We start from the raw sequence: 26847 nt of genomic DNA on the forward strand, positions 1-26847 counted from the left end.
TAAATATTAATTTAATTTTTTTAAATTTGATAATTTATTAAACTAGTCATAGTTACTCAATAAGTTTTTAACTGAAAAAAATTAATGAAAGTTTTTAATTAGAACAACTATATAAACTATTACAATTAGAACTCAAGGCCTCTAAATTCAAATACCTTAATTTTGGGTACTGTCAATGCCTCCTTGACATCTAATTGGTCGAATGTTGAAACTCATTAAGTACAAATTCATTTTGATGAAAAGCGGAAATAGTTGTGTTATATAAGTTAATTAATGAAATCAGGACTACTAATTACTGCAATTCCTTCAAATTTAATGTTGATTTGCTAAAAGTCAAAACGAATACATATTTTTCTTACAAATCAATACGTATACTATAGTTTCGTGCAAGTTCACATTCATGATTCTTCAATATAAAACATCTAAAAAAATATAGTACTATTAGACAAAACTAACAAAATTTTCTAGAAACTGATAGAAAGTTCTTAACACATAATTAAGATTTTTCTTTTTTCATGTTTAAAAATAATGAATTATTTCTTAAAATAATATGAAAGTAGATTCCCGATTTAGTATACTTAATTAAAATGTTTAATTTAATACAAAGAAAATAACCTTTCTTTGAGAATCTAAATAAAAAGATAAAACTAAAAATTGGATCAAATTTTTCGTTCAAAATGAAAAAGAAACAGCGGGAATTGAAAATTGGTGGAGGCATTCTTTAAAAAGAAAATTTCAAAATGAAAGAGTACAAGTCTACCACTTTTGGGCTAAGTCTGATACACTTCTAATTCTCACATTTTCACTCGCTGGCCTTCTCACTGTCTCTCTCGGTCTCTCTCTCACTTCGACCCCTCTCAATTTCTTTCTCACTAATGCTCGAGCATTCCTCCTTATTGGGCTACTGATTTTGATATGTTTCCTCAGAGCATGTGCTGTAAAAAGGCAAGTTTCTCTCTTCTTGCTTAGTAATCAATTTCCCCCAATTTTTATTGACCCGATTTTGTGTTCCCAACATTCAATTTTTGGATAAATTCTCTTCTTCTCTATCATTTGTCTAGTTTCCCCAAAGTTTCTTACCCTAATTAGCAATCACCATCATTTGCAATCACCTTTTCTACCCTACTTAGATGATCAATTGTTTCAATTTTATTGCCCTAATTTAAAAAAAAAAAAAAATTTCTGCCCAGGACAAGGAGGGCATCCCCGGGACCAGCAGCACCTCATCTTCACTGGCAAGCAGCTCGAGGACAGCCGCACCCTAGTCGACTGCAACATCCAGAAGGAGTCAGCCCTCCACCTCGACGGTGGCGCCAAGAAGCGCAAGAAGAACACCTGCACCAAGCCGGCGGTGACTGAGGGAAATTCTCCCCCTCTTTTTTATAAACTTTATTGTTACTAGTCTAATTGAACATTAGCAGCATGTTCTTATTTTGAAGATTTGGGTATGTTACTGCAAATCGTTGAGTTATTGAACCATTTGCATCATGAGCTGTGCCTCGTTAACTTGCTTATTTGTGAGTTGTGTTATAGAGGTTTCTGTGGGAAGCTTGTCGAGACACTACTTTAATCATCTTGATGGTAGCTGCGGCTACTTCTTTGGCCCTTGGGATAAAGACAGAGGTAAGCTTAATTTTTGAGTTTGCTCTAATTATTATTATTATTATTTTAATTTTAAGGATAAGTTCACTCTTAATACTTATTTTGAATTGAGAATTGTAAGCCCTATAAAGTTTTTTCTGTTTAATAATTTTGTTGTACTACTATATGTTTGAGATCATGATTTTGTTAGTTGTATGAATTTTAAATCTTGTCTTTTGATTTTCTGACAAGAATGGTATCTGTCCCTATCAAATTCTTATAGATTAAAGTATTTTTTAATATACTTGTGATTTACTAGCTAATCTGAGTGGAAAATGGAAAATGCTGACATGTTTTGATTGGTTAATTTTGATTTGGTCTTGCCATAGTCTAATATGTTGTTTTCCAGGGTATAAAAGAAGGATGGTATGATGGTGGAAGTATTGCGTTGGCTGTCTTTATCGTCATTGTTGTAACAGGTATTATGACAAGTTTAGCAAAGAAAGTTGGTACAATGTGTGGTTAATTAATGACCAGAAATGCAGTTAATTTCGATTCTGTGGAGAACTGAATGAAATGTATTACATCCCCCCTGTTGGAAGTGCTCTATCTTTGTGTAAATGTGCGCACTCACAAATCGACTCTCATTTCCTTTGTTTCCATTTATTTATTTTTTTAGAAACCTGGACAAGTTGCTCCAAATCATTGCATTTGTACTTTGCCTTAAAAGCTGTATATTAGCTATGGATGTAGTCCTGCAAGTTAAGATACTGTAGACTTTTTTTTCTGCTAACTTATAAATTCATTCTAGAACACAAACCTCTAAGGTTGCATCTCAAGTCTAAGGTGTTGCATCTGGTGACTGAGAAATCTGGTGATAGAGTTCTAAGGCTGCATCTCAAGTCTACTTAAGGACTTGTACTAGTATCATTTTGGAAGAGCTTGGTAAGAGGACCAAAACTCATCAATTAGTTTTGATGTGAAAAAAGATCTTCCTCCGTAAAAATTCATGAACTAGGAATGTTATTAGAACAGCATGGACAGCTTCTTATGGTATGTTTTGAGAGTCCATGATTCTCCAGAATATACTTGTTAGCCTTACTTGTGTTGAATTTCACATGTTTCACTATTTTTTAAGGGCAAAGGTGCTTTGGCCAAAATGTTTTGCTTGCAAATGTGTTGACCACATTTACTTCTCTGCCTAGTATGTTCCTTTTGTTAAGTTTACAAGGGAGAGGTCAATCCTCTTAAACAGAAACAAAACACAGGGTCGCAGCCCCTAAAATATTTGCACCACGCAAGTCACTAAGTTCCTGTGGCGGTTCTGTTATAATCTGCATCCCAGATTCTTTGTTGACACTACTTTTAGCTAGCTAGTCTGCACACTTACTTCTTTCTCCAAACATGTTGTAGCCAGGATTCCCGATCCCTGCTTAAAACATTCCTGATCTGACATATTAGATTGTATAGTGGTGAGTCCTGTCCTGCTCCTTGTATTAGTTCGAAAGCTGCCTTGCAATTCGTGTCCAGAATCACTCTTCTTTCTCCAGAGTTCCAAGCCATTTTTATCCTTTTGAGTACTCCCCACAGCTCTGCTAAGTGCTATCATATTATCTATTAGCCCAATATTCACTATAAAACCTGTTTTCCATCTCCCCCAGCTATCTATATGTCCCTTTTCAAATTAATATGGCTTTGCCTCTTCTACTTGGAATAATGCTAAATTGAGAAGTGTACATCTTGCCACAGTTAATTGCTAATTATTGATAGTTTCACGTCTTACATGGTAGTTTGTTTTCCATATAGCATTATTTTATACTGTATAATCACAAACTTTTTGCTGGATGTAGGTTGGATTTTCTGTTAACGGAGTAATAATACTAACTTTTATGTGGGTTTTGAAGGCATTCCTTGAGGTAATACCTTGTCTTTTCACATGAATGGTTCCCATTTTTGGTGCCATTCTTGAAGTAAATTTCACTGTGAATGTTTTGCAATGTCCCGCCACTTGCCTAACTCACTAGTTTGATTGGAATACAATATTAAGGGGTGCTGGTTTTCTATGGAATTAATACACCATGACAAACAGCAAAAGTAATTTCAGAGATCTAGAACAAGAAAGTTGTTATTTGCTTTTAAATGGCAAAGAAACATTCTAGTTATGTTGGTACACATTGCTCCTACTTGACACCTTATATCATGATCGACATTACTTTGGTTATCATACTTGACACCTTGTATCCTCTGTGGTGCATTAGTTTGGATTGTTTTGGTTTAGTTTAGTTTAGTTTATTTGAATGTTTTAGCTAAGCAAGTGAACTGAAGTTGCTTTTCCTTTAGTGTTGTGCTTATCGTCTTATCAACTGGTTATATTGTTCATAGCAGTACTTATATCAGTACTTGTTATAGTAGTGCTTGTTGCCTTATCAACTTGTTATATCATTCCTTTGAGGCTGAAGTTTAATAGCAGTACTTATTTCTTGAGCTAATTTGGTACATTAGTTTGGGGCTGATTTTGATTTTCTTTGGGGCTGATTTTGATTTTGATTTTGAATGTCTTAGGACGATGGAAGGTAACTTTGGTCCGGATCTTCTTGGCTTTCTTCTTAAAAGTTGTCCCAGATTTGACAAATTTGGCAACCTTGGCTGCCTGAGCCTTTGTATCAAGCTTTTTTGTGGTGTCAGCTTTAGGAGCCATATGCTGAAAACTGCCTTACAAATCTTTTACCTGAGGGGAGGAGCGGAGTGTTGAGGGGAGGAGCTGAGTGTTGCTGAAGCGGCTCTGTGTTGAAATTTGGGACTTGGATTTGTTTTGTAAAGCTACCTCGAGTTATATGTGAAATTTAGGCCAAATACCACTTATCAAACTATCTATAGGGTGTTGTTGAACTTCATTATGATATTTGAATGCTTATATGATATTTTGACATTTCGTAATGCAATGGATGCATTCATTTGCTAATTATAAATCATTGTCATTTTTTTCCATTTATAGATATAATTGTTGTAGGAAAATTTTCAATTTTCATGGTGATAAAGAGTTATCATTGAATCAGAATTTTCCATTAATAACAATCTGCGGTCATAAAATTAAAAAGTGTTTAGTGACAACAAAAGTCGTCAGTAATTAGTCTATACCAATGACAATTACATATCACTTTTAGTGACGACATTTATTTGTACATCATTGACAAGATACTATGTCATCACTAAAATTACAATAATTATTGACGACATCAGTTGTCACAAAAGAGTTCCATTCACTGACGACTTTTATTGTCGTCACTATATACTTTTACCGACGGGCCTTCAGTGACGACTCTGTGACAACTAGAAAGTTGTCAATAAAAGTTATCAGTGACGACTTTTTATTTTTTTGTGACAAAAATGGCTTGTCACTGAAGACCAAATTTCTTGTAGTGATCCCATTGCTGGTATTTGAGGAGTTTAAATTTAGTTCATATTACATTGCATTTGTTTTCTATATAATGTGGCGGTCATATTCTTTATGGTAGGATAAAGGGCTGCAACAATATGGACAGGAGTTGGATGTCTATTAAGAACTACCTAGACCCCAAGTATTTAGATGGAGTTGATGAATTTATTAAGTTTGCTTTTCTAGGCAAGGATCCTAATTGTAAACTGCCATGTCCTTGCAAAGTATGCAATAATTTTGAGGATCAAACTAAGGAAGTCATGGCCAATCACTTGTGTCGAGGAATTGTTGATAGTTATACTAGGTGGATATAGCATGGCGAAGGGTTTGAATCTGATGATGAGAATGATGACATAGAAATAAATGACAACGATAGTGACTTTGACAGTATGGAGGAGCTGTTAAATGATGTAGGAGTTGCTAACTTTGGTGAGAGTTGGAGACATTCACCGGAACTTGATACGGGTGCTTGTACCGAGAAAGTAGGAGAAGCAAGTAGGTTTCTCAGATTATTATCGGAGGCTGAAAAATCTCTATACCCGGGCTATGAAAAGTATTCAAAACTCTCGTTTATTGTCCATATCCTCCACTTGAAAACAATGAATCGGTGGACTTGTAAATCTACTGATATGTTGCTGAAGTTCTTGCATCAAGTATTTCCTACAGCTTTGATTCCCAGTTCATATTACGTGGCAAAAAATTTCATCCGTGAGTTGGGGCTGAAGTGTGAAAAGATCCACGCCTGTGAAAATGATTGCGCACTTTTTTGGAATGAAAATAAAGGCCTTGATCATTGTCCAAATGAAAAATGTAAAGCAGCGCGGTATAAATCTCCAAATTCCAAAATACCTAGAAAGGTGTTGCGTTATTTTCCATTAAAACCAAGGCTGCAAAGACTGTTTGTGAACAAAGAGATTGCTCGGGATATGAGGTGGCATAAGGAGAGACGTGTAGATAATAAGAACATGATGCGACACCCTGCTGATTCATTAGCTTGGAAGGATTTTGATAGAAATCACAAGTCCTTCGCTGAAGATCCTAGAAATGTGAGGCTAGGACTTGCTAGTGATGGCTTTAATCCCTTTGGAACCATGAGCAATTCATACAGTATATGGCCTGTTATCCTTGTCCCTTACAATCTACCTCCTTGGAAATGCTTAAAAGATCCATTTTTTTTCCTATCAATGATTATTCCTGGTCCCAAAGCACCTGGAAATGACATTGACATATTCTTTAGACCACTAGTACCTCCTGTATTCACACCTCGTACAATAAGTTGCTTTCTGTGTTTTAATATATAAACAACCAAAAGCATAAAGATTAAACAATAATTACTGTGGGAGTCCAATTTAATTGTTCAATAAGTTGAGCTATTTAAAGAAGAAGAAAGAAAATAAAAAAAAATTTGTTTTAGAGAGCTCTTTAGTTGAGCTTATGCAGTGTTGTATTTGTATAGATTGGACTATGATTTCTAACTTCTTGCTGGTGTTGTAATATGTGGGCCCAAATTATATGAGATTCTTAATGAATTGTAATTTTTGTCTTAATAATCTAAGTCTCATTACTTGTTCTTTATTATTGTACTCCTCCCCTTACCTACTTCTTTTACTCTTTTATGACAGATAAATGCTATTCATACTAGCTTTTGGAAGATATCTATGGTTATGGTTGAAGAATGTTGAAGACAAAATTGCCTTTTGCTCATGGAGTGGTTCATTTAGATGTTCTTCAATTTCTTAAACTGTGATTGCTTTTGTAAATGTACCTTATGTACAAGTGATATTTTGGACAAATGTTATTTTTGTACGCATTAGTTGGGTAATGTACACTTGAATTTGGCATTTGAGAATGCTATATTATTACCATGTAATCTAATGCAAATACTTTTGGTTATCAATCACTCATGTTTATTTGTATGGTTTTTTAAAATCAATGATTTAGCAATGATTACAGGCCAAATTATGACTATTAAGCTATTGAGAAATTATCTAATGACAAAAAAAAGTTGTCACAAAATAGAAAATAAAAACTCCTTGTCACAACAGAGACTGTCACTAAATCTAAGCTACATTTGTGATGACAATTGTTGTCAGTAAAATAGTTATATACAATGGCTTTCGGTGCTTTTTAGTGACGACCTTAAGTAGAGCATTTTTGACAAAAGGTCAATTCGTCAATAAAACACTTCCGGATTGTTGTCACTAATGACAACTATTTAGTGATGACATTTTAGGTCGTCACTAAATAGTTGTCATTAGTGACGACAATCTGGAAGTGTTTTATTGACGACTTGATCTTTTGTCAAAAATGCTCTACTTAAAGTCGTCACTAATGAGAACTAAAATGTCGTCACTATTTGCTTTTACCGACGGGGATTTAGTGACGACTTTGTGACGATCAAAAAGTCGTCAATAAAAGGTATTTGTGACGATATTTGTATGTTCTGTGATGACTTTGTGTTGTCACTGATGAACAATTTTCTTGTAGTGAACCAAGCTACATATATCTTGCATCAAAGCTGAAAATTTCAATAAAACTTAACAAAACCATGAAATCTTCCATAAGCATGCTTTCTTTAGTTTCTTTTGCTTATATATCAGATACACTTCAAGATAAGTGAACAAAAGGAAATTTCCAAGCAAGTACCTCGAAACCTTAGGATAGAATGCAAACCTAGAGCTTTCTTCCTCCAAGACTTCACCAAGAGCTCCTTTCTGCACTTGCCTCTAAGATCTATAGAGTGGGTTAGGGTTTCTCATTGTGTTTCTCACTAATCAAGTTAGAACTTGAGTTTCTCGCTCTCTCTCTCTCTCTCTCTCTCTCTTGGCCACAAGGAAGAAGAAATGAAGGGCTTTTTGGTGAGAAAATGAAAGATAAATACTTAGTCTTGGTCCAAGAGTGCATAGATGATCGACACTTGGCGGCATATGATTCAAACCTATCTCTTTGTCTCTTTTTATCTCTAACCACCAACCTATCTTGTTCATCCAATTAACTCTTAACACTTCTTGTCCTATAATCCCTCTTGCACAACACCCCTTCTTGTCTACCAAATTTATTGCACACACCTCACTAGTTAGTCACATTAGCATAATGTACTATCAAACTTAACATGCACTAGATTATACATAAGGGAAAAGGATAAAATAGAAAAAATTGTGACTCAACCATTAGAGTAACCAAAAAATTAAGGCAAGTAAATTAAGAGAAAAAAATATAAATTTACTTTTTAAAACAGAAGAAAATATAAAATAACTTTCGGATCCTCACATCACCTATTAGGTGAAATCTAAGCAATGGATGCAATTGATCAAGTTTTGGACCAGTTCAATCTTGAAGATTTTGAAGATAGGATCAGTGATCACCTCAAAAGTGTTCCCACTCATATTTTCTCTTCCCTTTCAACTAAGGATACAATGTGTATGAGTGTTCTATCCAAGACATGGGAGATGTAGTAGACATGTATTCTTGATTTGGACTTTGACGATGCTCCGCTTTATTCTCACTGTACAATAAATAGGGAAAATTTTGCTTCTTTTGTCAAAAAGGTACACTACAACAATGGGATCTTGCATGTTCCAAGAGCTATAATGCATGCCAAGTTACTGGATGGATTTTGATAGCACTAAAGCAAGGTGTCAAGAATTTTTTCTAGATTATCCTAGTGGAGACTTCTTGTTCCCAAGCTGTTTTCTTTGTTGGAAGTCATCAGAGGAAGTAAAAGCTTCAATTCCTTGGATCATTGAAGTTTATCTATTTACTTCATTCAAAATCTTGCAAATCTTATACCTCGCAAGGATACAATTTGAGAGTGTGAATTGTCCTCACTTGATTGAGTTTTTCTTCAACTTCCTAGCCCTGCATAAATTTTGCATCCACTGCTGCACCTAGATGGGTGTAAAAGTCATTAAGATCGAACCCCCTTTTCTTTTGACCTTTCAAGTATCTTGGTGTAGGTAAGAAAAAGGAGATGAAAGCTGCAAAATCCAGATTTTGGGAAGAATCCTGTTGAGATATGCTAACTTTTCCTACAGATTTTATTAGATTATGTTTGATATCAAAATAATTTAGTTATTAGAAGAATAAGGATATTTGTTAACCAAAGATCATGTTGGTTTGTTAACAAATATTTTAGCTAAGATTTACTAGTAGAAGAAGATTATATTTTACTGAGATTTTTAGGATAGTTGTTAGTTGAATATTTTATTAGTCTGTTTCATGTAATCAGTATAAATAGTGAGTTGATGAATGTAGAACACAAGTTCATTTTTCCACCTTCAATACAAGTCTCTTATAAGCTTTTTTTGCAACACTAAGGTGTTGTTTCTTAGTTTATGCCCCAAAAAACCAACAAAGTGGTATCCAGAGCCTATATCTTAAGGGCCTGAGTCTTTTTTTTTTTTTTTGAGAGTGATGCATTGGTGAGGATCCATTATAAGTTCAAAGCCATGACAGGAAAGAACTTTTTGTCAAATGTTTCAACTTTTAGTGGTGAAACTTACCAAATTTGGGCCATAAAATTTTGGACTTATTTGGTAGTCAATGATCTACGGGATATGGTGGAAACGAATTTTGTTTCACTAGCATTTGAAGAGCTGATGGATACACAAATTAGAAACCATAGAGTTGCAGCTAGACAGAGATCCAAGGCCAGCATTCACATATCAGTTTTTGATGCCGTTTTCACAAGGAGAATGGCTAGGAAAAGTTTCACTATGAATTGGCTAGATTTTGACAATTCTAAAGTGGAACATGATGATGACATCAAGAATTCAGATCTTGAAAAAATTCAGGAGGAGATCATTGATAAGTTAGGAGGTATCAAATTGATTCCTGACATTTTTCAAGATTATAATATTGCTGTTTTTGAGTTTACAGATTTTGATGGTGATGACAAAATGAAGAACCATGCAGAATTTCAAATTTTCTGTATAGGTTCAAATATCATCAAAGGATGTTCCACTTTAAACCTATGAGAAGGTTATTTGGAAACATAAAAAAAAGCATCTTTTATGTGGAGTTTGGCATGAGGAGACAAAAGAAGTGGTTTGTTGCAAGACTAATATTTAACTTGCATAAAAACCCAAAGGAAGAAGTTCATTGCAAGGCTAATCATTAATTGCAGAACTTCTTACAAAAGTCTCGTCCAAAACAAGATTCAAAAATTTGAGAAGACAATTGAAAATCTGCAGCAAAAGTGGCAAGGAGGAGTGTTGAGATATGCCAATTTTTCCTACAGATTTTATTAGATTATGTTTGATATCAAAATAATTTAGTTATTAGAAGAATAAGGATATTTGTTAACCAAAGATCATGTTGGTTTGTTAACAAATATTTTAGCTAAGATTTGCTATTAGAAGAAGATTATATTTTGTTAAGATTTTTAGGATAGTTGTTAGTTGAATATTTTGTTAGTCTGTTTCATGTAATCACTATAAATAGTGAGTTAATGAATGAGTAACATAAGCTCATTTTTCCACCTTCAATACAAGTTTCTTATAAGCTTTTTTGGCAACACTAAGAGCATAAACTAAGAAACAACAAATCCGCAACGTCACATATGTGAAATGGGCAACATGATGATTTCCTAGAAAATTTCATTCTACCGAGTCCTTCATCAGTTTTCAATGCTATAACTTGACCATTTTGGTCAACTGGATAATTTCTAGGTAGCGCGAATTAGAGCTGTAAGCTTTTGAAGCTAGTATCCAATATTATCCATCTTGAATTTTATCAACATGACTGAGGAAATTTCTTATCTTTACTTGGGTCAATGCTTTAGATTTCTTTAAGTAAGATGGTATCTCAACATTGATCTTTCAAAAAATTTTAGGCACATTTGGGATGTTTTACTTAACTTCTTTACACCAGCAACATTGATAACAAGTTAACAAAAAAAAAGAAAGAAATACATTAGCCACATAATTTCGATTTTTGAGCTACAAATTATACTAATTATCTTTTCAATGCTAATTCCTCAAAATATTGCTCATTTAAAAACTCGTTTGTTCAAATATGGCTCTGTCAAGTCATTTTTTGGTTCTTCCAACATGACAGGCCACGCAATTTTTTTTTAATAAACAATGTAGTCACGACGGCCCCATGATAATTTCTTTCTTTTTAAAAAAAGGGGACGAAAAATTTGTTTTTTAATAAGCAATGGGTTGTTGTGCACGATATATATTTTTTAAAAAGGGCCGTTGTTGGCACGACAGCCCATAAAAATTATTTTTAGAAAAAAGGGGCCATCTTCTAAAGAGTTTATGGTCTAGGGTTTAAGGTCTATTAAATTTCTTAATAGAAGGTTTAGGGTTTATTAAGTTTAATGTAAATATTTTGTGTCATTTTTTAAACTTTCAATTTATCTTTAAAAAAAATTAATTTTTACCATTAGTTAATGTAATCTCCCATTACTCCTTTAAACATTGTAACTACTAAATTAACCACAACTGTAATAAAAAATACTAATAAATTTCAAATCTTTTATGAAGAATTTATACAAAATTTAATTGGGCAAAAAATTAATATATTCATAAAAGTTAAGGGTTGTTTCTAATTGCACACAGATTATGTATGCTCATATCACTCGCAGTTGTTGATATAATATACCTATTGTTGATATAATATACCTATGTTAAATGACTAAACCAATTAAAGCGTTCATATATTTATTTATACCTCTTTCCTTAAATTTATGGACCAATTTATCCAATTTTAATAATTCATCAAATAACTTATACTTTTGTATTTTGAAATATTTACTCTTATTTTACTTTACAGTGATTAGATTAAATAAAAAGTAGAACAATAAATTAAATGCCAAGTAATCAAAGAGTATATTTAATGGATGAAGTTTAAAACATTGTAAAAGATATGAAAATTTCAACACCTCGTTAGTTTCTTAACCTAGCCCTTGGGCCTATCACAAGGTGTAGTGGGCGGGTAGCAATATCTAAGGCGCTGCTGCCTCTAGTGATCATGTGGAACTTGTTGGTCCATAAGCTACCCAGGCGCTTTCGGAACAGTAGCTGAGGGCTTATCATCTTCAACAACATCATCGAGGAATAGATCATCCTCACCAGTCGATTCTACAGTCGCATCACTATCGTCACTGTTTCCAAAATGATGGGCATGAAACTCTCCTAGCTGAACCTGTACTGAAGTGGATCCGATCTGGTTCATAGTAGGCATGACCATAGGCTGACCGAGACTAAAATAATTCGAGAGGTCTAAAGCAGGAAATCCACCTCCATCTTGCCTGATTTCGCTTGAATGATCTCCAATTTATTTCATTCTGAATTCAATTGGGACTATTGGCCATGCATGGCAATAAACTTCTTGACAGAATTATGAAAATGTACGCTATCAAAATCAAAGCAAGTCCAACATATTTCACTGCACATTTCTTATTATAATTATTCACTCCCAACTTGATGTGTTTATATCTCTTTCATATGAACTAAATATTTTTCCTTGTAAATATGCATCAGTTAAAACAAATGGTGTACAAATGACAATTAATTAACGTCCTGACTTTTCAGGTGAAATCTAAGAAATGGATGCAAATGATCAAGTTTTGGACCAGTTCAATGTTGAAGATTTTGAAGATAGGATCAGTGATCTCTCTAGTGTTCCCACTCATAGTTTGTTCTCTCTTTCAACTATGGATACAATGTGTATGAGTGTTCTATCCAAGACATGGGAGATGTAGTGGACATGTATTCTTGATTTGGACTCTAACAATGCTTCACTTTATTCTCACTGTATAATAAATAGGGAAAATTTTTCTTCTTTTGTCGAAAAGGTACTCTACAACTACAGGATCTCGCATGTTCCAAGAGCTATAATGCATTCCAAGTTACTAGATGGATTCTGATAGCACTAAGACAAGATGTCAAGAATTGTTCCTAGATTATTCAAGCGAGGACTTCATGTTACTAAGCTGTTTTCTTGGTTGGGAGTCATTAGAGGAAGTATAAGCTTCAATTCCTTGGATCATTAAAGTTTATCCATTTACTTCATTCAAAATTTGCAAATCTTATGCCCCGCAAGGATGAAGGTTGAGAACATGAACTGTCCTCACTCAATTAAAGTTTTCTTGAACATCATAGTCCTGCAAATATTTTGCATCCACTGCTACACCTAGATGGGTGTAAAAGTCATTAAGATCGAACCTCTTTATCTTTTGACCTTTCAGGTATCTTGTTGTAGGTATCAAAAAGGAGATGAAAGTTGTTAAATCCAGATTTTGGGAAGAGCCCGTAATCTCACATATGAGAAATGGGCTACTTGATGATCACCTAGAAAACTTCAATCTACCAAGTCCTTCATCAATTTTCAATGCTATACTTGACCATTTTGGTCAACTGGATAATTTCTAGGTGGCGGGAATTAGAGCTCTTAAGCGTTCGAAACTAGTATCCAATGTTAACCATCTTGAACTTTATCAACATAGTTGAGAAAATATCTTATCTTTATTTGGGTCAGTGCTTTAGATTTCTTTATGTAAGATGTTTTACTTAACTCATTTAGACCAGCAACAATAATAAGAAGTTAACAAAAAAAAAAAAAAAAGATACGAGTCACACAAATTTGATTTTTGAGCTACAAATCACACTAATTATTTTTTCCAGACTAATTCCTTAGAATATTGCTCATTTAGAAAAAGTTTGTCCAAATATGACTTTGTCAAGTCATTTTTTGGTTCTTCCAGCATGATAGGCCGAGCAAATTTTTTTAAATAAGCAACGTAGGCATAACGGCCCCATGATAATTTTTTTTTTAAAAAAAAGCGCATATAAATTTTTTTTTAATAAGAAATAGGCTATTGTGCATATTATATATATATATATATATTTTAAAAGTGCCGTTGTAGACACGACAGCCCACAAAAAAATTTTTTAAGAAGAAACGGGTCATCTTCTAAAGAGTATATGGTTTAGAGCTTAAGTTTTATTAGTTTCTTAATAAAAATTTTAGGGTTTATTAAGTTTAATGTAAATATTTTTTGTCATTTTTTAAACTTTTAATTTTGTCCTTAAAAAAAATTATTTTTTAGCATTAGTTAATGTAATCTCCCATTATTCCCTTAAAAATTGTAACTACTAAGTTAACCATAACTGTAATAAAAAAATTACTAATAAATTTCAAATCTTTTATGAAGAATTTATACAAAATTTATTTGTGTAAAAAATTAATATATTCATAAAAATTATGGGTTGTTTCTAAATTGCACACAAATTATGTGTGCTCTTATCACTCGTAGGTATTGATATAATATACTTATGCTAAATGACTAAACCAATTAAAGCATTCATATAGTTATTTCTACCTCTTTTTCTTAAATTAATGGACCATCTGTCAAACCAGAAATCTACTAAACCCTCTCCTAAACACCATCGTATATTTGGCTCAGCAACCTCCTGAATATTAACAAGCTGACGCCATACAACTGAGGAACGACTAAGTTCCACCATTGAAGGATGAGATTGCTGCGCATACTTACAAAGCTTAAATTTTGCCCATGGAGATACTTGCAACCTAAAATTCCACCATAACTTACAAGAAAAGGCTTTAACCATATCCTCAAGAGAACGAAAAACAAGCCCGCCCTCCTCCTTCGGGAAGCATAACTTTTCCCATGAAGTCCAATGGATCTTCCGTGATTCACCATCCCAAAGGAAAGCATTAAAAAGCCTCCCAATTAAAAGCATAATGGCCTTGGGAGGATGCATGACTTGACAAAAATATAAAGGCATCGACCCCAATACATGTCGCAGTAGAATAATTTTCCCTTCCATAGTTAGCAATTTAGAGCTCCAATGACAAATCCTTCTTCTGATTTTCGAAACCAGTACATCAAAATGAATGCATTTCGCCCTTCCTTTATCGATCGGCACTGCCAGATAAACAAAAGGCAAAGATTGGTGTCTGTACCCAGTCTTAGCTGAAATCATGTGTAGAAGTGTATCCGGAACTCGAGAGGAACATATAAAAGAACTCTTAGCAACATTGATTCGCTGACCTGAACAAGATTGATACTGATCTAAAAGACCCAAGAGATCCGGCAAACAATCTTCTGAAACTCTTGTAAAAATCATCAAATTATCTATAAAAGCCAAATAAGGAATAATTCCTCCTAAAGCTGAATATTGTCTACTGACGTCTTCATAAATAAAATTCTGCAGCCCCCTACCCAGGTACTCCGCTGCAATAAAAAAAAAGAGCAGGCGATAATGGATCTCCTTGCCTTATCCCCCGGGACGACTTAAAGAAACCTGAATCTTGCCCATTAATTAGCATCGAAAACCAATTATTAGATAGAATTCTAAAAAATAAATCGACCACCCATTGACAAAAATCAAAAGAGCATAGCATGGATAACAATAAGCGCCATTCCACCCTATCATATGCCTTTTCCATATCCAGTTTTACAATCAAATTTGGACTTACCAACTTTCTATCAATTTCTGAAACCAATTCTTGGGCCAAAAGAAGGTTATCTGCAATACTTCTTTCTGGCACAAAACCAGTTTGCCAATGCAAAATAATACTCGGCAATATATCATTAATCCTGTTTGCCAGAATCTTGGAAATAATTTTTGAAGTGACATTGCATAAGCTAATAGGCCGGAATTCCTTCCATTGAGACACCCCTGTCACCTTCGGTATTAAAACTACAGATGTACTGGTAATACCTATCGGCAGTTGAGCACCTTTGAAAAAATCATGTACTGCCTCCAACAAATCAATGTTAATAATCACCCAACAGCTCTGATAAAATCCCGCTCCAAAACCATTCGGGGCAGCTGTGCTGTCACTATCCACTGAGAAAACTGTTACGCGAAGCTCCTCCATGGAGGGTAGAGCTTGTAGATTTTGGTTATTCTCTGGCGTAATTTGAGGTAGCTCACAAGGCAAAGATTGAAAAGAACCAATTGATCTATCAGTTTCGCCTTATTCTCACTATGCTTCGCCTTATTCTCACTATGTAATAAATATGGACATTTTTGCTTCTTTTGTCAAAAAGGAACTCTACAACTACAGCATCTCGCATGTTCCAAGAGCTATAATGCATGCCAAGTTACTAGATAGATTTTGACAGCACTAAGGCAAGGTGTCAAGAATTTTTCCTAGATTATCCAAATGGAGACTTCTTGTTCCCAAGCTGTTTTCTTGGTTGGGAGTCATCAGAGGAAGTAATAGCTTAAATTTCTTGGATCATTGAAGTTTATCCATTTACTTCATTCAAATATTGCATATCTTATGCCTCGCAAGGATGACGTTGGAGAGCGTGAACTGTCCTCACTTGATTGAATTTTTCTTCAACTTCCTAGACCTACATACATTTTGCATCCACTACTGCACTTGGATGGGTGTAAAAGTCATTAAGATTGGAGCTCCTTATCTTTCGATCTTTCAAGTATCTTGGTGCAAGTATGGAAAAAGGGATGAAAGCTGCAAAATCCTGATTTTGGGAAAAGCGCACGATCTCACATATGTGAATTGGGCTACGTGATGATTTCCTGGAAAACTTTATTCTACCAAGTCCTTCATCAGTTTTCAATGCTATACTTGACCATTGTGGTGATTGGATAATTTCTAGGCAGCGAGAATTGGAGCTGTTAAGATTTTGAAACTAGTATCCAATGTTACCCGTATTGAGCTTTCCATCAACATAGCTAAGGAAATTTCTTATCATTACTTGGCAATGCTTTAGATTTCTTTAATTAAAATAGTGTCTCAGCATTAACGTTTCAAAATTTGTAGGCACACTTGGGATGTTTTACTTAACTCCTTTAGACCAGCAACATTAATAACAAGTTAACAAAAAAAAAAGAAATACATTTGTCACATAATTTCGATTTTTGAGCTACAAAATTGCACTAATTTTTTTTTCCTGTCCATAATGCTTATTTGATTAATAATTGTTCAACTTATAACACTTCTCTACTCTTGAATAAGATACACAGCTGGCTACTTAATTTGCTCTTTGGAACATCTACCTATACTAGTGATGCATTTGTGTTAATTAATTTTGTGAAGGCATTGGACTGATTTGGAACAATACGTTACATCCCCATGCTTGATTAGATCATCCATCTGAAATTGGTTTCACATTATTCAGGTAATACCAAAGCTCTAATGAGTTTGCTAAGGAAAACCCCAAACCTGCGATATGTGGACATAACACCAAAACCCTTCTACTTTCTTTGTATTATATTTTTAACTACGAATTTTGCTTTAGCAGCTAATACACATTACTCTTGCTACTAATTAATCTTCTTGACTTCCTGACGTAATGCAACATTTTCTTTTTTCTTAGTCAAATTTCACTTGGAAGAATAATGATTATGAACTGATAGGGATTGCACCTATGTGTTATGTGTCGTCTAAGACAAGTTTATCCCACCTATGGTTATAGAGTCTCACCAGGATTTCATTTGATGAGACTTTTGCTGCAGAGTGGGCATGTTCTTTAGTTGATGAGTGTCCATCTTCCTAAACTTGTTGATATACCAAGACTAAGGTTGCAAATAAATCGAGCCGCTCATGAGCAGCTCAAGTCAAAATTCGATTCGAACTCGGTCAACATCGAACTCGAGTCGAGATTGAGCTAACCAAATCAAATTCGAACTCAAAGATACTTGACTCATTAGCTTGAGATGTATTTTTTATTTTAATAGTAAAATTACATATATATCCCTAATATTTTATTATTTGTTAAGAAAAATTATTATTTTTAAATTTTAAGCTCGAGCTCGAGCTCGAGCCCAACCTGTTATATTGAGAGCTCATTGAGCTCGAGCTCTAGTTCGAGTAGACAATTTGCTACTTGTAAAATAGTCAATTCACATATATGCACGTGAAAGTTGTTGATGATAAATAGTGTGAGCTAAATATCAATTTATAATTAGTAAAAATAAAATAATTAATGAAAAGAAAAAGACAATATTTATGACAAGAAACTTGTAAGAATTTATTTTTTTTGAAACAATCACGTTTTATTTATGAATCGTGAAAATGTATAGATCTCATGAGGAACGCAAATACGGAAAGTGAACCCTATCCAGAACAGCTATCCCTTTGACAAAGCGTGGTAGGTTATGGGAGTGATAGCAAAAAGAGATCCGGTTGGTGCTGGTGAGCCGAGCAAGTACGTCTACTGCTGCGTTGACTTGTCAAAAATCATGAAGAAAGTTAAATTGCCTAGTCTGGGTGACTGATCAGATTTGGCAAACAATATTATCAATGTGCCATGGACATTTAGCTTTCATCGGAATCACATTGAGCAGTACCTTGGAGTCCATTTCTACCAAAGCTTAGGAGTAATCGAGCGCTTGACACGTAAGAAGCCCTTCTAATAGTGTCCGTGCCTCAGCTTCCAAACTTGTGCAATGCCCATAGAACATAGCGAAAGCAGCTATCATATGGCTTGAGTGATCCCAGAGTATACCACCCTCGCTAGAGTGCCCAGGGTTTCGTAACGAGGACCCATCCACATTTAGTTTTGTTAGTGGGAATGGAGGCACTTGTTAAGTAAGGGTCTGAGCTGAGTGGGGTCCTAGTGGGATAAGGAAAGGGACCATACCCGTGGCAAGGAGATTAGCATTTGAGTTCTTGCATGTCAAAGGCCAAGCATGCAAGATCACCCGTACATCTGCAATGATAAGACGACAGAACTAAGTTGCTGAGGTGATGATGCTGTCAAAAAAGTGGCGATTCCTGGCTTTCCAAAATTTTCAACAAACAATGGCCAGCAAAATTTGCAAGAGATAGCCTCTCGTTGACGAGGCTGAGGAGTGAATCCACAGACATTGCAATCGAGCTAGAATGTCATCATGTCGAGAACTTGGAATATCTAAAAGACACTCAAAGAAATACCAGAGCCCTTTGGCAAGAGGACATGAAGAGAACAAATGATCCAGTGTTTCGCAGGTGGTGCAGAAGGGCGTTTTGAAGGCATATTGAAACCCAAGCTGTGGAGAATATCAGGCAGTGGAATGGTATTGTTTAAAAGCCACCATATGAAGATCAAAATGTGCAGTGGGGTTTGTAGGTTCCAAATATAATGCCTTGATACCATCGGCGATTTCCTGCATCATATATGATCATAAGTGGACGAGGGTGAGAAGCGGCCGGAGGCAACTAGTGACCACACAAGCTCATCCTTCATGTCAAAGTGCAAAGAGAGCTATCTTATTTTGGCCCCCAAGGTGGGAGAGATATGCGGCTCCAGTGCTCTTAATTGCCAGCCACTATTATTGAAAAAGTCAGAGATGCGAGCCCCAGGGGAAAGGACGGCCGTTAGAGAACCATTGCCAAGCCAATTTTTGAACCAGAATCACAATGAACCATCACGAACTAGCGTGCAAGAGTTGTCTTCCACAATGTGGCATGCTCGGAGCATTCTCCACCAAATCCATGAGTCCACTTGCTACAATACCGTGATAGAGATGTGGTCGAACCATTTGCTAAACCAAAAAATTTGACCAGAGGGTCACGCAGGACTGAAATTTCCCCCAAAGCTTACAAGTAAAAGCCATGTGATGAGTGCGAGGTATACATATAACAATTAACTCATCCACAATCACGTTTTGTATTTATAAAATCCTAAATACCCCACACACGATTTTTCGCAAGTATACGAATCGTGAGCGAGTATAGGATATTAAGAGTCCATCCCACAGAGAAGATTTTTAATTACCGGTGATTTTAGAACTCCTTTATTATCTAGACTACCATAAATGTAAAAGTAATAAAAATAACACTAGAAAGCTCCTAGAGGTATGGAATTCCTTACTACTCTTGAAAATGAGATTATCGGTTAAGTGAATGCTATTATCTTGTCTAGTTATGCGTAATTTCCTTATATATGTGAAACCTACTCTCGTAGTGAATTAACTATATTTGGAGTTAAGCCATACCTACTCTCATGGTTATGAATTAACTACAAGTTCATTTCTTCTATGAAATTACATGAAACAAGTCACTAAAGCTACAAAGGTGCTCCTCTACTCTCGTGAGTGAACTCCCTTGGTTTATCACTTCCTTGAACTAATGTTAAATTTCAATTCTCATTGCAAACTTAACACCTTTAGATAATCACAATTAATGGCCGGTTAATTATGATTAGATAAGCAAAAGTGATAAATAACTTGCTCAAAATAATATCATCAAATTACGAAGTAAACATCACTAACAAGAGATAGCAAGTTTATCCATACTCTAGGCATAAACTTTAACTAAACATGAAGAAAAACAAATCTAAACTTGTATTATAGATAAACATGAACTTAAATACAAAAGAGAAAGTGATAGGAGAGAAGTCACCCTTGTCACATGAGCTCCAACTCTCCATTTTTGCTTCTTCAATCTTCATCCAAATCTAACTACAAATACAAGAAGGATAAACTATGCTAACTACTCTATACTATCCTAACTAATGAACTAAGGAAGTGAAAGCTACATTTTTTGTGAGTTTTTCTAGCCTTCCAAAGTTATGAAAATGACCTTCAAAGGCTTCTATATATAGAGGAATTCCTTGCAAGAGACAAAGTGTTAAATCATGTCTTGAGCCCATAAACAAGCTAGAAATGAGTTGTAAAGCTTCTTTTGCGGCTGTCTTGGGCTGTTTCCACCAATATTCTTGTAGGAAAATGGGTCAAAAAGCTGTGAACAAAACACAAGTTGCAAAGCAAGTTACAGCCGAAATTGAGGAATACGCGACGTCAAACCACGTATTCATGTAGTCGCGTTTTCACTTTTGTGAATTTGGTACCACTTCAACTGCTATTTTTGTGATGATGAAGGCTGAACTATGTGAGAACCCGTAATTTTTCCATTTTCTAGGTTTTATTATATTTCTCGGTTTTCTTGTTTTCAATGGCTTGTTTTCTGCACTTTCTGTATCCGGGAAATTTTCTAGATAATTTTTATGAGTAAATATAGTTTTTAGATGATTTTTCTAGTATCGAATAGGTTTTGAGAAATTAAGAGCGTATATTGGACGTGGGACCCACTAGTGCGAAAAGTTCGGAAAATTTCGGCCAACTAGATTAAGTTTTGGATACTGGAATTAATTTACCGGGTGTTATGAGATATTTAGAGGTATCAAGTGCATAGGTGTGAGAAAGACAAAAACAAGTTAGGCATGAATTAATGAGAGGGACATGTGTCACCATATGATTAAATCTTGTTTTGACTTACTATTCAACCTTTTACCAATTACTAAATAAAACCAAAAATTGACCAAATATCTTCCATTTTTCTTCAAGCTTGGCCGAATTTCTCTCTAGGAAAGGAAGAAAGGAAACCTCTTCAACTTCTTGATTCTCTCTTGCTCAAATTCAAGAATTCAACCATCTGAACTTGTTTTTGTTCCATAAAATCACTTAAGGAAGTGTTGGTGAGTTGTTGTGTGAAGTTTTTTGGAAAGTTAAGGTGACCAATAGCTCTCTCTATCTTGTTCTTAAGGTAAGTTGTGAAGAACCACCCTCCTCCTTTAATTGGTGCTTAAATCATGCTTAGTGGTAGTATAAGATGCAAATTTATGGATTAAATCTTGAGTTTTGGTTGAATTGGTGAAGTTTTATTATTTTTGGGGATTTTTCTGTTTTAATATAAGCATGATTATGTGGCTATGTATGATGATTGGAAATGGTATATAAGGCATCTAGAAGGTGGAAAAAGTGATTAATTGCAACCAATTTCTGTTTTGGAAGAAAATTGAAAAATCTAGGGTTCTTGAAGCTACATTCTGTCCGAAATTTTAGGTCATAGATAGAGGCTGATTTGGCCTTGTCTTAAAACATGAAAGTTGTAGGGAATGACATTTTAGAGGTGCCTACAAAATTTCAGGTCAATCGGAGTAACGTAGAGTGAGAAAAGTCGAAATTACTATTGCTGTTCTGGTTCTACCCGAAATTGGGATTTGCGACTGTAATTGGTTGTTTTGGCTGGAATTGCTTCCGAATTGGTTGTTGAGGCCTTCTGATGAAATGTAGCCCTGTTTCTTAGCTTTCAGCTGGTTTTGTAATTTCTGGATTTGGACTTGTAGAGCCTGAGTTATGATGTTTCCGCTAGAATGCGTTTTGGTGAATCTGTTTTACGTTGTTGATGAAGTATCTTGCATTTTTGACCTGTTTTCACTCAAAACTGGGTTGAGTGACCTTCTGTGAAGTTGTAGGCCTGTCGTTTAGCTTCGAAATGGTGGGTCTTTCACCCTCATCCGATAATCGTAGTGCATTTGATACTATTACCGCAAAGGAAAGTCAAAACCTGTTTTTTTTCAGGGCCAAAGTTAATTGCATGTTCGAATTTTCTGATTTCTTTAATGTTTGTATATGTTTATGGAACCCTATTGGGGTCATATTTGGCATTGGTTTATGACTCGTTATCGAGTCTCCTTGTATTTGTTTGCATGTTTTAGGGATTGTTTTCATTCTGGTCTTTTCCTAGCTAACTTTTGTACTTGTACTACTTTGAGCCTAGTGAACGGCTTTTGGGTAATGAGATGAATTTTGTGTGAGATGTTGGGACTGATTTGAGGTAATAGTGAAGCCTTAAGGGCTGGAAAAGTAAGAAATTTAGGGGAAGTGCTGCCCGATTTTCTAGGCCGTTTGGTTCCTTTAAGTTGGATTTGCCTTTTTGTAGAAATGAAAGGCTTTTGGGTTGTTTGCGCCTAAGTCTTCATGTTACCTTTTTGTTTCCAAGAAAATCATGTTTTTGCACCCTTGCATTAGTATTTATTTGGCAAGGCATACGACGTGTAGTCGAGCCTCACTTGTGCATTCCGTTTGCTCGATTTGGATATGAAACCTTCAATTGGTTTATTTTGATTATTTTAGGGTTTCTTGGCGATTAAGGCCAATCTGAAGTGAAAACTTTTGAAGTTGAGCCGGTGAGTGTATCACTCCCCTCCATTGCTGTTTAACTTGATTTCTGCTCTGCAATCTGTTTATTTGTTCGAGACGAGGGTGTACTTTATCACACTCGTTCTCTTGTCTGTTCATATGCCAATTTACTATGCAAAATTTGAATCTGTTATCTGTGTCTGCATCTGTTCGGATTTCTATGACCTATGAGCTCAATCCTGTGGCTAAGTTATTCGAGTCGGGCCGGCAAGGGCCTGGACGATTAGATAACGAACCACGGTAGTCTGTTCGGGGATTTTGGGTATTGAGACCCTTGATTTCGGGTATACTCGAGTATTACCATTTCTGTTCGTTTGCGGTGAGCGGGCCCGGTAAAGGGGTGTTTGGTGAACGGGATTCGGTGTAAAGAGGGGTCTACGGACGTTGGTTCTATATACGTTGGCGGAGTGTCAACTTCGATCAAGCTTCGGTGACGCAAATGGGAATTTGGCTCCTGAGAGCCACCTGTATCCTTCCTATGTGAATCATTAGTTACTGTACTTTACATCTAGCATGGGTATCTGATTTGTTAAATGTGAAATGCCATGATTTTTCTGCTATATGTCTGGTACCTCATTGAGCGCAAGCTCACCCCTTTCTGTTCCTTTTGTTTTCCTTACAGGAACCTCTTTTGGAAATCATAATTTTGAAAAGCGAGTTGAGCTAGTTAGATAATCTTTTGTTCTTTTGTATAGCTCCTCGAGGGGAAGCAAACTCTAAATGTACTTCGTTTCACTGGTTTCATCTGAATTGTAAATCTAGCGACATGTATATATGAAAATGTTTTTTTTCCATGTGATTTTGGTAAGTTACTGTTAAGCTTGGCAGTATTCAATCATTCAATTCTTTTGGGTCCTATCTCGCATAATATCGGATTTGTGTGTTTCGACTCCGTAGTCCTGGCGAGAGCTGGGCAGGCGGTCCGCCGAACCCTTTGGTTCGCCTTAGGATAAGGTGGGGCTGTCACAAACTAGCCCTTATACAAAACATGAAAGTTATAGTCCTTTGAGGTGTCTTTCCAAAGCCTTAAGAATCATCAAATTTGGAGATTTGTGGACCGAGATATGATCAAAATACCCACGACTGGTCAGAGCTCTGCTTCAACTTTCGATAACAGAATTGCACTTCTATATTTCGACTTTTTTACAATGAAAACAACTAAACTGGACTTCGATGTCTTCATACCAAATGTATATCTATCGCTTAGCTTCAAAATGGTTCAAGAATAATCTCAATCCAATGCTTGTAACTCAAGATATAGCCAAAATACTACAAGGTGTCAAAGCTGTAAAACTTGCTTTCTTTTGTTCTTGATTGCATTTCCTATTTTGCACTTCATGTTCTCTTGTCATCACTTTAAACCATCATCAATCACCCAATTATCTTCTCAAATCATGCCATTTGATGATTGAATCATTAAGCCTACAAAAACATGAAGTTTTCACCATAAAAATCCATAGAAATGCAATTTTTGCCACTTAAATCATAAAATGCATATTTTCACTAGAATCCTAGTTAATTAGTTATAAAACTAAATAAAACACACCAAAACTAAATAATAAAACACACTTAAAGCACATAAAATATCTACTTATCACCATGCATAGTTTTAAAGCTTACAGCTAAAAGCTATGCATACATCTTCAAGCTTTCGGAGCCCAAGGCCATTTTTCTCCACCTGGTAGCATAATTTATCCGATAAGAGCCAATGCCTTCTCTATACTCCGTCTAAGCTACCCCAGAAGAAACGAGCCATCAATTTCTCTAACATCACAAAGGTCAGCTTAGAAAGGTCCAGTATGGCCATGGTAGTAGAGGTATTGCAACATACTTAATAATTACTAGTCGTCCATTGATAGTCAGGAGCTTACTCTATCATCCAGTAAGATGCTGGTTAACCTTATCAATGAGAGGCTGGAAATATGACTCATTGGGCCGGCCTTTGAGCAGCTTGCATCCCAAGTAACCAATTGGGAGATACTTACTATCCATACCTGTAAAAGAGGATACATATCTTGCCTTAGCTCGAGGACTTCTCTCAGAGAGGAAAAAATAGCTCTTTGACAAATTAACCTTTTGGCTCTAGCCTGCTCATAAAAGGTCAAAAAATCCATCAGTCCCCTGATTGACCTCCTATTTGCCCTGGTGAATATCATAATATCATTTGCAAAACTTAAGTGAGAGACATGCAAGCATCCTCGGGGCAGCCCATATCTAGCAATTAAACCAGTCGTAATTCGGCTTTGAGGACTCAAAAATTTTGTTTTTATATTTTTCTTATAATTTCCCTTATTTCGGAATAAGTTAATTTATATTTTCTTTTGGTTTCATTCATTTGCCCTAATTTCTTGAATACTTAACGATTGTGTCAAGAGTTTATCTTTTATACTTTGGTACATGTTAAGTTTCACAGTATTAACGAGGTTGTAGCGATTTCTAGTGAGGTGTGTGAGGAATTTAGTGGGGGAAAAGGAGTTTAGTGCAATTTGATAGAATTAAGCTAAATGAAGATAGACACTAAGGGAAAATTTGAAAAGTGTTATCATTGGAACCAAGAGTTATTAGTTAAAGACTCATTTCCATTTTTTTCTTGCAAAAAAGAAAACAAAGACACACAAGAGAGAGAGAGAGAGGGGGCTGAAATTGAGAAGGAAAAGGGGAAAAAAATTCAGTCAAACTAGCTTCCATCTTGCTTAGTTTTGCGGGGGAAAGGAAGGAGACATTTTGGAGTGGCCATCAACCTTGGCATAAGCTTGGAAGGGTAGAAGAGTTGGTTGGTTTTCATCTTATTTTGTAGGCAAAAGAGGTAACAAAATGCTAGTTTTTCCTTCTTTCTTTGTTTTATATTTAAGGTAAGTGAATCTTGAAAGGTTTCCAAGTTGATGATTCATTAACTTGATGTTTGAGTTCTTAGGGTATTATATGCAAGTATGGTGGTTTTGTTGTTAAGATTTCAGCTATAGATATCTCTTGTTATGTAGGTGATAACACCTTATGGATTCGCTAGGTAGGTTTAGTTAAACTTGGAAAATTGGTTGAAGGAATGATTGGTAAAACAATTGAGAAACCATGTGCCTGCTGGCCGAAAAAGGGGCTAGATATTTAGCTTTGACTTCCAAAATTTCATGATGATTTTAAGTTCAATATTACTCAAAACACCCTATGTGACTTTATACTACAAGTGTATGTTGAACTTGAGTAAAAGGAGTGAGGTTTTGTTAGTGAAAGTAGCATTTTCTCACCATTATTAGCAATCGGGAAATTTCGCAGGAAGCTCTATGCATCTTTGGAAAATTTGCTATAACTTCATATAGAAAAGTTAGAAATGAATTCTGTTTATTGCATTTGAAACTAGACTCAGAGAGCTTTCTAATGGTATAAAATCTGAGCTATGGTTCGTTTTATATACACACTAGAAAATTGGCAAAGTTGACTGAAAATTCTGCCCTGCACAAGTAAAAACTAAAATGTTGCAGTAGTTTGCAGCTCAATTTAGACTAATTTATGAACTGAATCTCTTTGAGGTATCTTCTAAAGATTGTTAGTGCTTTGAGTCTAGTTTTTAACGGGACAAGCTATATGATTTTTTGAGATTATAACTCAAGTTATGATTTTCCAAAGGAATGATGCTTGCTGGAATTTTTTTGTTAGAACTCGTGGGAGAGAAGCTAAGATGTTTCCAACTTGACATCTAAAATTTTGGTCGTGAATTGACATATCTTGACTCCATATATCTTAAAACACTTCAATCTTAGCAAGCATGTGAGTTTTTATGGTAAAAATCTTGACTTTTGTAGCTGGACTTATTGTTTGGAGGACTATATGGTTGCTGGAAATTTCCAGCAATGGAATGAAATGTGGAACCCTTATCTGAGACGTCGGGTAAGTGGGAATTTGGGTTACTTATGCATATGC

The 26847-nt window shown here is 35.3% G+C and overlaps 1 long non-coding RNA gene across 1 annotated transcript; it reads left to right on the forward strand.

The window, feature by feature from the left end:
- Positions 1-766: 766 nt before the first annotated feature.
- On the forward strand, positions 767-4523 carry LOC140012858 (uncharacterized). The gene is made up of 5 exons (XR_011819819.1): positions 767-945; positions 1191-1623; positions 1991-2060; positions 3432-3497; positions 4144-4523. It is a non-coding gene; the product is annotated as an uncharacterized lncRNA (long non-coding RNA).
- Positions 4524-26847: the final 22324 nt, after the last annotated feature.

Source organism: Coffea arabica, chromosome 8e, assembly GCF_036785885.1.
Source record: "Coffea arabica cultivar ET-39 chromosome 8e, Coffea Arabica ET-39 HiFi, whole genome shotgun sequence".
In the NCBI taxonomy this organism is placed as follows: Eukaryota; Viridiplantae; Streptophyta; class Magnoliopsida; order Gentianales; family Rubiaceae; genus Coffea; species Coffea arabica.